Here is a 13,162-nt window from a genome sequence, read left to right on the forward strand (position 1 = left end):
AGCTCTGTTGATGTCTGTCTATACTATATTGCGTTAAACTACCCTTATGGTGTTGTGGAGATTATTTCTGAGCCCCCCCCCCCCCCCCCCCCCCCCCCCCCCCCCTTCGGCCCAAAAAGAAAAAAAAAAGAAAAAGAAAGTGACCAGTCATTAATGCTGTAATACGAGAGAGACTAGATTAGACTCCGTTCCATGGATCTGATAGATCTTAAGGACCGGTATTTATCTTTGTCGAGATAACAATAAATAACAACTGATAACAAATAACAGTAGATTACAAGATTACACTTTCAGTGCACATAGTCTGAGATTACCTAAGTCTCGTCCAGAGATAAGAACAGAATCCCATTAAGGGGGGACCTGTAGTCATTTTTGGTTAAAAAAATTTTTTTCGGCCAAATTGGGCTAGTCCACTTTTCAGGTAGTTTAATTATTCTAGAATCCTAAAATATAAAGAAAATTTCATATTTTCAATTAAAAACGTGTTTTTGATGCAGTTTTATAACGTAGGTATCCACGTTTTATTTTCTAAAGGTCTATATTGTCAAATGTTTGGGTCTTGACAACAGCTATTCAAAGCCTATCCACCCGGTCATGGCGCATATCGATGGAAAGCTTAGCCATTTCTCTTTTTCAATCTGGCAACATCGACATCATGATTATAAACATGAATTATCACAAGGTCAAATAGTGAATACCATTTATACAATGTCACGAGCTCTCATTGGTTGATTCGAGAGGTCAGGTCACGGTGCGTCTAAATTTAGTAACAAAACATGATTCCGATCTAAATTTATCCTCGAACGTGGCAATAGTGACCCACAATGCACCACGATAGCGTCAATGGCCGCTCCCTGACTGTCCCTGCCTTTGTTTATAATATTATGAATTCATTCGCTTTCGGACCTCACTCATCGCATTACAAGTTGATTTTGATGAACTTTGGTAATTCTTCACTCTATTCAAGTCACAGAATACTCAGTTTACAAGGTAAGCATAAGAAATACACCACATTTTAATTTATTGCTTATTTTTATAACTAAACATGCCTTGTGAGATTGTGTGTTTGTTCGACTGTGCATCAGCTGACACACTCGTTGTTATCGCAAGTTAACTTTATTTTATGAAAAATAACAGGGCCAAACAATAATAAAATACTACTCCCCCCCCCCCCCCTCCCCGAACAAAATCAGCCCTCCATGTCAGGCGATAAAACCTAGACCTGATCAGATGTTTCAAGGTTCGATTCCCAGTCAATATGTTTCCAAATTTGTCAAGATCAAGACTGTCAAGAGGGTTCATGAAGTTCGTGCGACTCACAAGAAGAAAAGACATTCTCAGTCTCAGGATCAGGACCCTTTTAAAAAAAATACTTTTCATTCAGTTATTGTAATTATCTTTATTTTGGCTGATACTGCATACATCGTCCACACTTTTCAATTTTTTTTCTTTGGGGGGGGGGGGGGGGGGGGATTTATATCGGAAAATTGGGTTTGGAATGTTATGTTCGAGAGATAGTTTTAGAGAGGGGGAGAAAGAGAGAGAGTAAATATCTATGATAGATAATGATAAGGTCTGTAGTGGTAGCAGTTTTAGTAGTGTTTGAAATGTCTAGGATAATGATAATGACAATGTTATATAATTTTTTTTTTCCAAATTATTTATTTTATTATTATTATTATTATTATTATTATTATTATTATTATTATTATTATTATTATTATTATTATTATATTATTATTATTATTATTTTATTATTATTATTGTTGTTGTTGTTGTTTTAAACTTTAGCAATGGCATTGGCATATGTGCCATTTTCACTGCAGTGAATTTAATTTAATTTTTTGTTTTCATCGACAGCTAACATGAAAGAATTCAGTTGACTGTACTGGTGTCCTGACAATAAATAAAGATGCTGGCTCAAGGGCTATTCTGGAAAGGTGTGTTGAGGCCCTCCTGTGACAAACTGATCAACCAGCAAACCATCATCTGGGCCAGCACAGCAGAGTGTCTGCATGTACTTTTTGACACTGGTTAGTAATGTTTCCAAATCTCCATAGCGCCTTTACATTTTTGATTAATGATCAATAAAGTAAATGTAATAGAGTCAGACAACCGGGTAGCTGATGCCGGCGAGTGTGATAGAGACAACCGGGTAGTTGATGCCGGCGAGTGTGATACTGATGGAGACAACCGGGTAGTTGATGCCGGCGAGTGTAGTAGTAGTATTGGCAGAGTGTAGAGGCCGTGGGAGTGGATGGATTCGGTCCCGGGGTCGACTTAAGAGTTCCAGACTGTAACTGCGGCGGTGGTGCTCAAGTGAGGAAGATAGATCGAGACAATGAAGTGACAGTTTAGTGTACTACTGTTAGTGATAGTAGCATGACTTCATGTGTCAGAAGTAGAAGTAGGGAGTTGATTTCATGAGCGAAGAGCACACACCACAGTCAAGTCCGGAGACACCATAGTCTACCCGAGTCCTAGCCCATCCACTCCAGGGTAGTGGAGGCGATCAAACAACAAAGGCCAGGATGTATAATGATGAAGTCTTTATTCAGGAACAATGGAACAGATCATTCTTTTGTATCGTATTCTATAGGCGTGTAGCAATGAATGGATCAATGAGTGAATGAAAAGAATCAATGGCAGAATCATCTCATAATATTAGCTATAGCAGTTAAAAATAGATTTAGCGCGGACGTCAGGGAAAGCAACTACGTCACTGGTCCAGGTAAAGTGATGCGTAGCCTGAAGTGAGTAAACTCGATCGAGTTGTGTGCATCTTCATGATTTAAACAAATTAATGCAAATAACATGGGACATGTATGAAGGAACGAATAAGTCTAAACTAGAGTTATGCTACAAAATCAATCACAGTGAATTGCAGAGTTAAAGAGTAAATGTTTAGCTCGTAATTAGTAATCAAAGGCGTTAACGTTATGGCTGTATGAAATATTTAAGTAGCAATTATTAAGTGTACAGAAGAACAAAGTAGATTTATGACTCAAGGTAGGTGGCTAGAAAGCTATGATTTGCCAGAATTAGTGATATAAATTTGTAAATGATCATAGTTGTTAAAATGAAGTTATAACGATGTGAAGTGATGAAAGAAAGAAAGCACACAAAAATATAGTATCAGGCCAGAAGTCACACCCAGCCGAAGATAAAAATAGTACTACATCGAGAGACTACCTGTGTAAGGGCTTAACACACAACACACAGTGTACTATTGGTCATAGTAACACACACGAGTAAAGGAATGTTGATATCAACCACAGAGGCACACAGTCTTGCATTACTTGCATACATTTAAATAGTGATGGTAGCGACAAGTAGTAAAGAGTAATAGAGTACAAAATCAAATAACATTAGATAGAATGGTCATTCTATTACATATCCCCCAACTCGAACCGTTCTATGTCCTCATGGAACAAATCATTTAATTATCAATGGTCAACTAGGCAGAGAGGATTCAATGTACGAAATCAACTTGAAAGAAATGCAATCAATGTAAATCTACGTCGCTTCAGCATAGCGGTATAAGTATAAGATGAGAAAAGCGTTAAAACTTGAAATACGAACGTCTCAAATATATGAGGAGGCTCATATGGAATATAGACATGGAAATATTAAGTGGACGTCGCTTGTTAGCGGTAAAGGTAGAAAGAACTACACTGTTATAATATAAGCAATAGTTTAAACATTCCATAATTACATTGTATGTTTTATTATGAATCATGAGCATATTATTTCAAAATTAATGGGAACTAACGAGATATTGAATCAATATACATGAGGAACCTACAAAACATGGATTATCTCACCAACGTGGTGGTCAAGCTCAGGCAGATCCTTGCATTTGGTGTGATGTCGTCTGGGCAGATGTGTGCAGGCGGGATTCTGTGACGTGGTTTCACTTTCACAGACGCGACTTTTAGGAACACCGGCCACCACTTCGACGACGATGCCTTTGGATAGTTGCATGGCAGTAATAGGGACGAGGCTCCATCTGGTTGGTTAATTCACGTTGGTAAGACCCACGGGTCATCTCGGGCACAGACACACAGGTCGTCACGGGCACAGGCACACGGACATCACGGGCACAGGCACACGGGTCATCACGGGCACAGACACACAGGTCATCTCGGGAACAGGCACACGGTCATCACGGGCACAGACACACAGGTCATCACGGGCACAGACACACAGGTCGTCACGGGCACAGGCACACGGTTTATCACGGGCAAAGACACACAGGTCATCACGGGCACAGGCACACGGTCATCACGGCACAGACACACAGGACATCTCGGGCACAGACACACAGGTCATCTCGGGCACTGAGACACGGGTCATCACGGGCACAGGTACACGGGGCATCTCGGGCTCAGGAACATGGGTCCTCTCGGGTTTGGCAGTCACACAGTCACACTGGTCATCTCGGGTTGGACAGGATACTCGACGTGTATGGTAGCCGGTAGCGGCCGTCTTGTTATAAATTCGGCTGTAAAGGGGCCGAGTGGCAAGTTGACGTCGATTGTCGTCTGTCGCAATAAAACATCGAGGTTGGTGGACAGGGACTGGCAGCTGGAGAGTAAATTTGTTCCAATTCCAAGCGGATGTCTGACTGATGAATAAATAAGCAGGTCTCCAAAAGGCTGTGGCTTCTGAAATTGAGATCCTGCTCGCAGCGCCAAATTTGTAATAGAGTCAGACAACCGGGTAGCTGATGCCGGCGAGTGTGATAGAGACAACCGGGTAGTTGATGCCGGCGAGTGTGATACTGATGGAGACAACCGGGTAGTTGATGCCGGCGAGTGGTAGTAGTATTATTGGCAGAGTGTAGAGGCCGTGGGAGTGGATGGATTCGGTCCCGGGGTCGACTTAAGAGTTCCAGACTGTAACTGCGGCGGTGGTGCTCAAGTGAGGAAGATAGATCGAGACAATGAAGTGACAGTTTAGTGTACTACTGTTAGTGATAGTAGCATGACTTCATGTGTCAGAAGTAGAAGTAGGGAGTTGATTTCATGAGCGAAGAGCACACACCACAGTCAAGTCCGGAGACACCATAGTCTACCCGAGTCCTAGCCCATCCACTCCAGGGTAGTGGAGGCGATCAAACAACAAAGGCCAGGATGTATAATGATGAAGTCTTTATTCAGGAACAATGGAACAGATCATTCTTTTGTATCGTATTCTATAGGCGTGTAGCAATGAATGGATCAATGAATGAATGAAAAGAATCAATGGCAGAATCATCTCATAATATTAGCTATAGCAGTTAAAAATAGATTTAGCGCGGACGTCAGGGAAAGCAACTACGTCACTGGTCCAGGTAAAGTGATGCGTAGCCTGAAGTGAGTAAACTCGATCGAGTTGTGTGCATCTTCATGATTTAAACAAATTAATGCAAATAACATGGGACATGTATGAAGGAACGAATAAGTCTAAACTAGAGTTATGCTACAAAATCAATCACAGTGAATTGCAGAGTTAAAGAGTAAATGTTTAGCTCGTAATTAGTAATCAAAGGCGTTAACGTTATGGCTGTATGAAATATTTAAGTAGCAATTATTAAGTGTACAGAAGAACAAAGTAGATTTATGACTCAAGGTAGGTGGCTAGAAAGCTATGATTTGCCAGAATTAGTGATATAAATTTGTAAATGATCATAGTTGTTAAAATGAAGTTATAACGATGTGAAGTGATGAAAGAAAGAAAGCACACAAAAATATAGTATCAGACCGAGAAGTCACACCCAGCCGAAGATAAAAATAGTACTACATCGAGAGACTACCTGTGTAAGGGCTTAACACACAACACACAGTGTACTATTGGTCATAGTAACACACACGAGTAAAGGAATGTTGATATCAACCACAGAGGCACACAGTCTTGCATTACTTGCATACATTTAAATAGTGATGGTAGCGACAAGTAGTAATATAGTAAAAAATAAGATAACATGAGATAGAATGCTCATTCTATTACATAAATACTCATTTTTCTAAATGAAAATGATAAAACATCATTTGAAATGAATTACTATTGAATATATTAACTTAATAACAGAAAATTGTTTGTCGCCAAGAGTTCTGTTCTGTGGATGTAAAAACAATGAAATTTCAACTGTGTTGGTGTGAATGATGACCATTTTATTTATTGGTCTTTCTTTGACAGATGCATTTTATGTCAATGACTTATAATGTATTTCCAAAAATTGCTAATGAAATATATCTTTTTTTTTTACCAACCAGAGCAAGATCAACCCTCTTTGTGGAACTACGGTACTAAAAAAGCGGTGGCAAACAAGTGGTGTTGATTTTTCCTGCATTGAGGCGAAAGGAATTTATTTCCAAGGGGTTTGGGAAAGCAAATTGCTTTTAATTCTGAGCTATATCTATTTGCATCATTTAGCTGTTTTATTGTCTAAAATAGAATTGATTTTGCAGTTAAAATTGACTAGATATCTAATTTTATATGACTTGTCTCTCAAGCAGCATTGAAAAATGAGGGTAGCGCGCCATATCATATTTTACGAAATCATATTTCGAGACTTTTTAATATATCTAGAAATCTCTTTATAATCTATTGTATACAGTAAATAATTAGTTTTTGTGATTACAATAATGATTTCATACGATATAAATCATATTTGACCTCAAAATTATTTTATCTCTGAATACGGAAAAAATTGAATTTTATAGTTTTTTGTTTTTTTTTAGGGGTATGCGTTAGCGAATCGATTATAAATTTTTTAGACTTAGATTAAATTATAAAGTTTTCTTGTTTTCTTGTCCTATAATGGTCATATTTTGAAAGTTTGATGGATCATTTCTTTTACTTGCCTGCAAAATCAGTCTCAATGTCAAATTATTAAAAAAGTTTGCGCTTTCTCAAATTTCCGATTTATGTCATTTTCTGATTTTCTAGCAATCCTATCTTAGCCATTTTCCTTTAGATCATCTTCAAATTTATTCAGAATCTTTTCTATGATGTCTTTTACATCATGATGGAAGTTTTTGGGGGTAAATTAATATTTAGCAATTTTATAAATTTTTTAATTCATTTTTTTCTGTCGATACGCGCCAAATTTTCAGTCAAAATCAAATAAAAATTCTAAAAATTTTATTTTCCATACTATTGATAAATTCTTCCATCACGATATAGCTATTTATGTGAGAAACATTGTGTTTAAATTTGAAAGAAATTTATATGCTAGTTTTTGGTGCATCTATGTTAGAAATTTTAGGGTTTTACGTCTAATTTTAGCCTATAATACCCCTTAAAAATTTTATTTAAAAAATTCTGAGCTTTTTTTGGGTGTTTAACATCAAATTATACATCACATTATTAGTTTATGAGATTTAATTGATGAATTTTATAAATATAAAGCATATTTGATCGCTAAATTAATTTTTTTGTAAAAAACTGATATCATTCAATTTCTCCGCAAATTTTTTCTTAGGGGTATGGGTTAGCGAATCGATCATAATTTTTTCAGAATTTGATAAATGTACAAAATTTAACTGTTTTCTTGTTCTATATTGAATATACTTTGAAATTTTGATGGATGTTTTCCTTTGCTTGTCTGCAAAATTAACTTTATTATCAAATTAAAGACAAATTTTGCGTTTTTCTCAAAACTCCATTTTGCGTCATTTTCTGATTTTCTAACATTCATATCTGGATTATTTTCCATCAGATTGTCTTCAAATTTGGTCAGAATCTTTCTTATAATGTGTTTTGTACCATGACGTAGGGGTTTTGGGGTAAACTAAAATTGAGCAGTTTTATGAATTTTTAAATCGAATTTTTACTGTAATTCCGCGCCAAATTTTCAGCCGAAATCGAAAAAAAAATTCTTAAAAATTTATTTTCAGGACTATTGCTAAACCTTTACGTCATGGTATAGCTCTTGTTGTAAGAAACATTGTGTGTAAATTTGGAAGAGATCTATTCGTTGGTTTTGGCTGCATTACTGTAAGAAATTTTGGGATTTTTGGTCCATTTTTAGCCTATTTTTTTGGTGTTAATCATCAAATTAGACCTCCTACCACCTTAAAATAACAAGGGAATAGCAATATTAGCATTACAATCAAAAATGGATTTTTGACTACAGGTCCCCCCTTAAGAGGATAACACTTAAATGTTTACAAACCATTATATATTCAATTCCAAAAATTAAATGTAATCGCATATAAAACAGAGAGATGATTTACAAGAAAAAAAAGAATGTCATCTCCCAAAACATAATATACTATTTATTTGACTCTTTCCCTCTCAGTCAAGAACTCCGGGCAGGTCCAGGACAAAGAAAGAAAGCAAACTCAGAAAACATTTTATTGGGGGATAGAAGACACAGAAAGCGACCTCCTGCCCGCTATGGGAAGTCAAAATAAACCCACCCAGAAAAAGAATACCACCTCCCTAAAATTGTAACTATACATTGTACTGTTTCCCTCCGAGCCAAAGACTCCAGCCAGGGCCAGGACAAACCAAGTAATCCCATTCCAAGACAAAGACAGGAAGCAGCTTGACAAAGAGAAAAAAAGGTAACAGAAGACACAAGTCACCTGCTTTTGTTGTTTTTAAGGGTTTTACGGCGCTTGCAACAGCACATTTAGGTCATATCAGTGCCAGTAAACAAGAAGAAAATTAGATAGTAAAAATATTCTAGATGTACAATTAAAATGACTTGAACATGTAAGACAAAGAGGAATGGTACAAATAGGGAACAGATGTAGATTCCAAGTACACACTACCAGTGTACTAGTTTGAGATTACCTAGAAGTCTTACCCAGACACCAGCACAAGTTTTATTGTTTGTTTTTAAGGGTATTACGGTGCTTGCAAACACATTTAGGTTATATCAGGGCCAGTAAAAAGGAAGAAAATGGGAGCATACCACCAATGTACTTAGTTTGAGATCACCTATAATAAGTCTCATCCGGACACAAGCACAAGATCCAACAAAAAGGAATACAATACACTCAAATGCTTAAATGCTTACATTATACATTCAAAATAACAAATATAATAATAACACAGATGATTTACAAGGAAAAAAATATCATCTCCCAAAACAATAACTATGCATTTGACTGTCCCCCCCCCCCCCCCCCCCCCCCCCCCCGCAGCCAAGACTTCGACCAGGGCCAGACAAAACCAAGTCATCTCATTCCAAGACAGAAAGTTGGAAAACAGATATAGGGGGACAGAAGACAGCAAGTACCTCCCTGCCCACTATGGGAGGACAAAACAAAGCAATCATCCCAAGACAAAGCCACAAAGCAAGTTGGAAAGCAGACACAGGAGGATAGAAGACACAACAAGTACCTCCCTGCCCACTATGGGAGTCGGCAACCCAACCCGGAAGTGACCTTCTGTCCACCACGTGAGGTCAAAAGACCCCATCGGATTAATAGAAATAGTAATATGAAATAAAACATGAAAATGAGGAACGAATATATATTCCATCAAAAAGTGAAGTTTATTTTCTTGTGTATAATCAGCAAAAAGAAAAACAAGATGTCCCAATATAAAAGCCCATAATTTGAAAAAGCGAAAAGTCCCTTGAAAGCATTATATCATAACACTTAAAACTCATTCAATACAAATTTTCAGATAGATTATATTTCTATCTTTATGGAGTTAATTCATATCCATAATAATTCTTTAAATGTGTCTAAATTGAAACGGATAACGAAGGTTGAACTCTAAACCAGCAAAGGATTGGATATTATACTTTAAAATAATGAATGTTGAATGTAATTCTTACTTATTGAGTATATCAAACCAAATGCATAAATATTTTTTTTAAAGTTGTCTGCCCACATTTGTACTACATTTTAATATTTACTACTACTTACGGCACTCATTCACACCCATGTCAAATTCATTCAAGGCGACCATGCCATTAGCTCAGGAGCAATTTACCTTTCAAAGAGTGGACTTCACATTGGTACATCAGTAGAAGCACGTTCCACCATTCTAACTACTAACTAAAAAAAATGCAATAGACAAATGCAAATATTATTGAATAACATTGAATATAATAAAGGAATTTGTTTGTTTTTAAGGGTTTTACGGCGCTTGCAACACATTAAGGTCATATCAGCTCCAGTAAAAAGGAAGAAAATGGGACAGTACAAAGTTCTAGAATTACAATTAAAGCACCCAAGAAAAAGTAAGACAAAGGGGAATTGGTTCAAATAGGAAACAGATATAGATTCCAAGAGCAAACTATCGAAGTACTTAGTTTGAGATCACCTAAAAGTTTTAGTATTAGTAAAACTCTCATCCATACACAAGCACAGGCCCCCACTAAGAGGAATACACTCAAATGTTTACAAATCATATATAATATGTAAACAAAACATAATACAGTGCATAACAGAGGGATGATTTACAAGGAAAAAAATATCATCTCCAAAAACTATCTCTCCATTTGACTGTTTCCCTCAAAGCAAGGGCATCCGGCCAGGGAAAGGACAAAACCAAGCAATCTCATTCCAAGACAAAGACAGAAAGCAAGTTGGAAAGAAGATAAAGGGGGATAGAGGACACAGTAAGTTCAGTAAGGGCCACCCTGCCCACTATGGGAGACCAGGAACCCCACCCAGCAATAAAGGAATGAATGTTTATCTATAACCAATTACTGACCATCATCCTACCCACGTCAATCATCCAGGCACATTCTGTTTTGACAGGAGCATTTATATAGTACAGTATCCACTTAACATGCTCAAAGCCCTTTACAATGGGTCCCTAGCCAACAGTAAGATTAAACATGTAGGATGAGACAAGCATCTATTAGGCGCTATTACATTTTATCTTATTTTTTTTGAGAGACAATGCTGTTAATGGCCAGGTACTCATTTAAAACCTGAGCACAAGTAGAGCGCATTCAACATTTTAAAGTCATATCAGCACTGGAGGGGGTGGGAGTGAGAAAGGTGATGGGCAAGATGGGTATAGAGTAAAGTTGCAAATAGTTATGACAAAATAGGACAAGTTTAAATAGAGGAAAAGATGCAGATCAGAAAGATCTGTCTGTGCATCCAGTCCAAAATTAAATGGAGAGGGAATGTATCGATGAGACAGTAAGACTTGCCCTCCCAAGCCACACAGACCTTGGATCTTCCGAGGCATCCCCATTAAGACGAACAAAATGAATAATTTGTTAGTTTCTACAGGTTTTACAGTAATTCCAACATTTTAAAGGCATTTCGCAGCAAAAGATTTAAGTCAGTTTGGTTTAGTTTTTAGAGGCCTCACCTGGATCTTTGTGAAATTTATTATGAAAAAAATATATTGTTGTTTGTTTTTAAGGGTTTTACGACACTTGCAGCACATTGAGATTATATCAGCGCCAGTAAAAAGGAAGAAAATGGGATAGTAAAAAGTTCTAGAATTACAATTAAAGCATCCAAGAAAAAGTAAGACAAAGGGGAACTGGGAACAAATAGGGATCAGAAGTAGATTCCAAGAGCATACTATCCATGGACTTAGTTTGAGATCACCAATAAGTCTCATATGGACACAAGCACGGTCCCCACTAAAAGGAATGCACTCAAATGCTTACATTATAAATTCAAAATAAACATAATACATAACAGAGAGATGATTTAGAATGAAAAAAAAAAATCACCTCCCAAAACAATAACTATGCATTTGACTGTTTCCCTCCCAGCCAGGACTCGGCCAGGACAAAACCAAGTAATCTCATTCCAAGACAAAGACAGAATGCAAGTTGGAAAACAGATATACGGGGATAGAAGACACAGTATGTACCTCCCTGCCCACTACAGAAGGTCAGGAACCCCACCCAGGAAGAAATATACCTATTGTACATTACTAACATTAATATATGTAATACATACATACATTACAAGATTCAATCATAATATAAATCATATATTGACATAAACACATAACCGGGAGGTGATTAACAAGTGAAAAAAAATCATGTGATAACAGTGGTCATGCTGTGATTCCCAACCCAGGATTTTCTACCTCCCTTTGTGTACAAAAGTACTCAGTCCATCTAGATAACAAGTGACCCGGTAATTTTGTCCCGGCGTGCACTACATTGGAGATGGTCTATGTTATTTTGTTTTATTTGCGGCAAGGAGAAGCAATAAGAATATAAATTCAAACAAAAATAAAATCCAGGTAAAACTAATTTATCTCAGTATCAGGGATGTCCTTTGCCAAAAGCTAAAAAAGCCTGAATTTTTTTCGCCATAATGATCACAAATAAATATTCTATCCAAAGATTCTCTTCATCAAATGGTATTACCCTTAAATCATAAAATAAAAGATTAAATATCTACCCCCTCCCCCCTTAACTGTTGCCTTTATACAACTATCTTGAGTGAAAAAAAAAACAAAAAAAAAACAACAAATAATTAAAGTCTCAAACAAAAATACAAATGAAAACAACTGATAGTCAGAAAATTTCAATTACTGGAAGATTTCAAATAAGCCGGTCCTCCCACTTTAACAGGAAAAAGGGTATCCCTGTAGTACTGACAGCTAAAGTGTATAATGTTGCCTCCGCGTAAAAAGCTCTGCAGTTATAAGAAACAACAAAGTTTGTAAAATATTGCAAGAGGCCTTAGATTTGTTTTTATGTTTTTGTTTTTAAGGGTTTTGTGGTGCTTGCAACACATTTAGGTCATGTCAGCGGCAAAGGAAGAAAATGGGATAGTAAAAAGGTCTAGAATTACAATTAAAGCATCCAAGACAAGGTAAGAAAAAGGGGAATTGGTTCAAATAGGGATAGATGTAGACTCAAGCGCACACTATCAAAGTACTTAGTTTGAGATCACCTAAAAGTCCCATACAGACATAAGCACAGGTTCCCACTAAGAGGAATACACTCAAATGTTTACAAATTATATATAATATGTATACAAAACATAATACGGTGCATAGGGGAGAGATGATTTACAAGACAAAAAATATCATCTCCCAAAACTCTCACTATACATTTGACAGCTTCCCTCACAGCTAGGGTATCTGGCCAGGGCCAGGACAAAACCAAGTCATCTCATCCCAAGACAAAGACAGAAAGCATGTTGGAAAACAGATATAAGGGGATAGATAGAAGACCCAGTAAGTGCCTCCCTGCCCACTAAGGGAGGTGCCCAGAGTT

General features: G+C 37.0%; 1 long non-coding RNA gene across 2 annotated transcripts; it reads left to right on the top strand.

Annotated features, from left to right (window-relative positions):
• Positions 1-756: 756 nt before the first annotated feature.
• On the top strand, positions 757-9,486 carry LOC144980503 (uncharacterized). 2 transcript variants are annotated; one of them, XR_013646905.1, is made up of 4 exons: positions 757-990; positions 1,861-2,033; positions 6,258-8,555; positions 9,141-9,486. It is a non-coding gene; the product is annotated as an uncharacterized LOC144980503 (long non-coding RNA). The 2 variants fall into 2 exon arrangements; XR_013646908.1 differs by having other exon boundaries at positions 824-990.
• Positions 9,487-13,162: the final 3,676 nt, after the last annotated feature.

The sequence above is a fragment of the Berghia stephanieae genome, chromosome 1 (assembly GCF_034508935.2).
Source record: "Berghia stephanieae isolate SIO BIC M18660-M18661 chromosome 1, UCSD_Bste_1.3, whole genome shotgun sequence".
Classification (NCBI taxonomy): domain Eukaryota; kingdom Metazoa; phylum Mollusca; class Gastropoda; order Nudibranchia; family Aeolidiidae; genus Berghia; species Berghia stephanieae.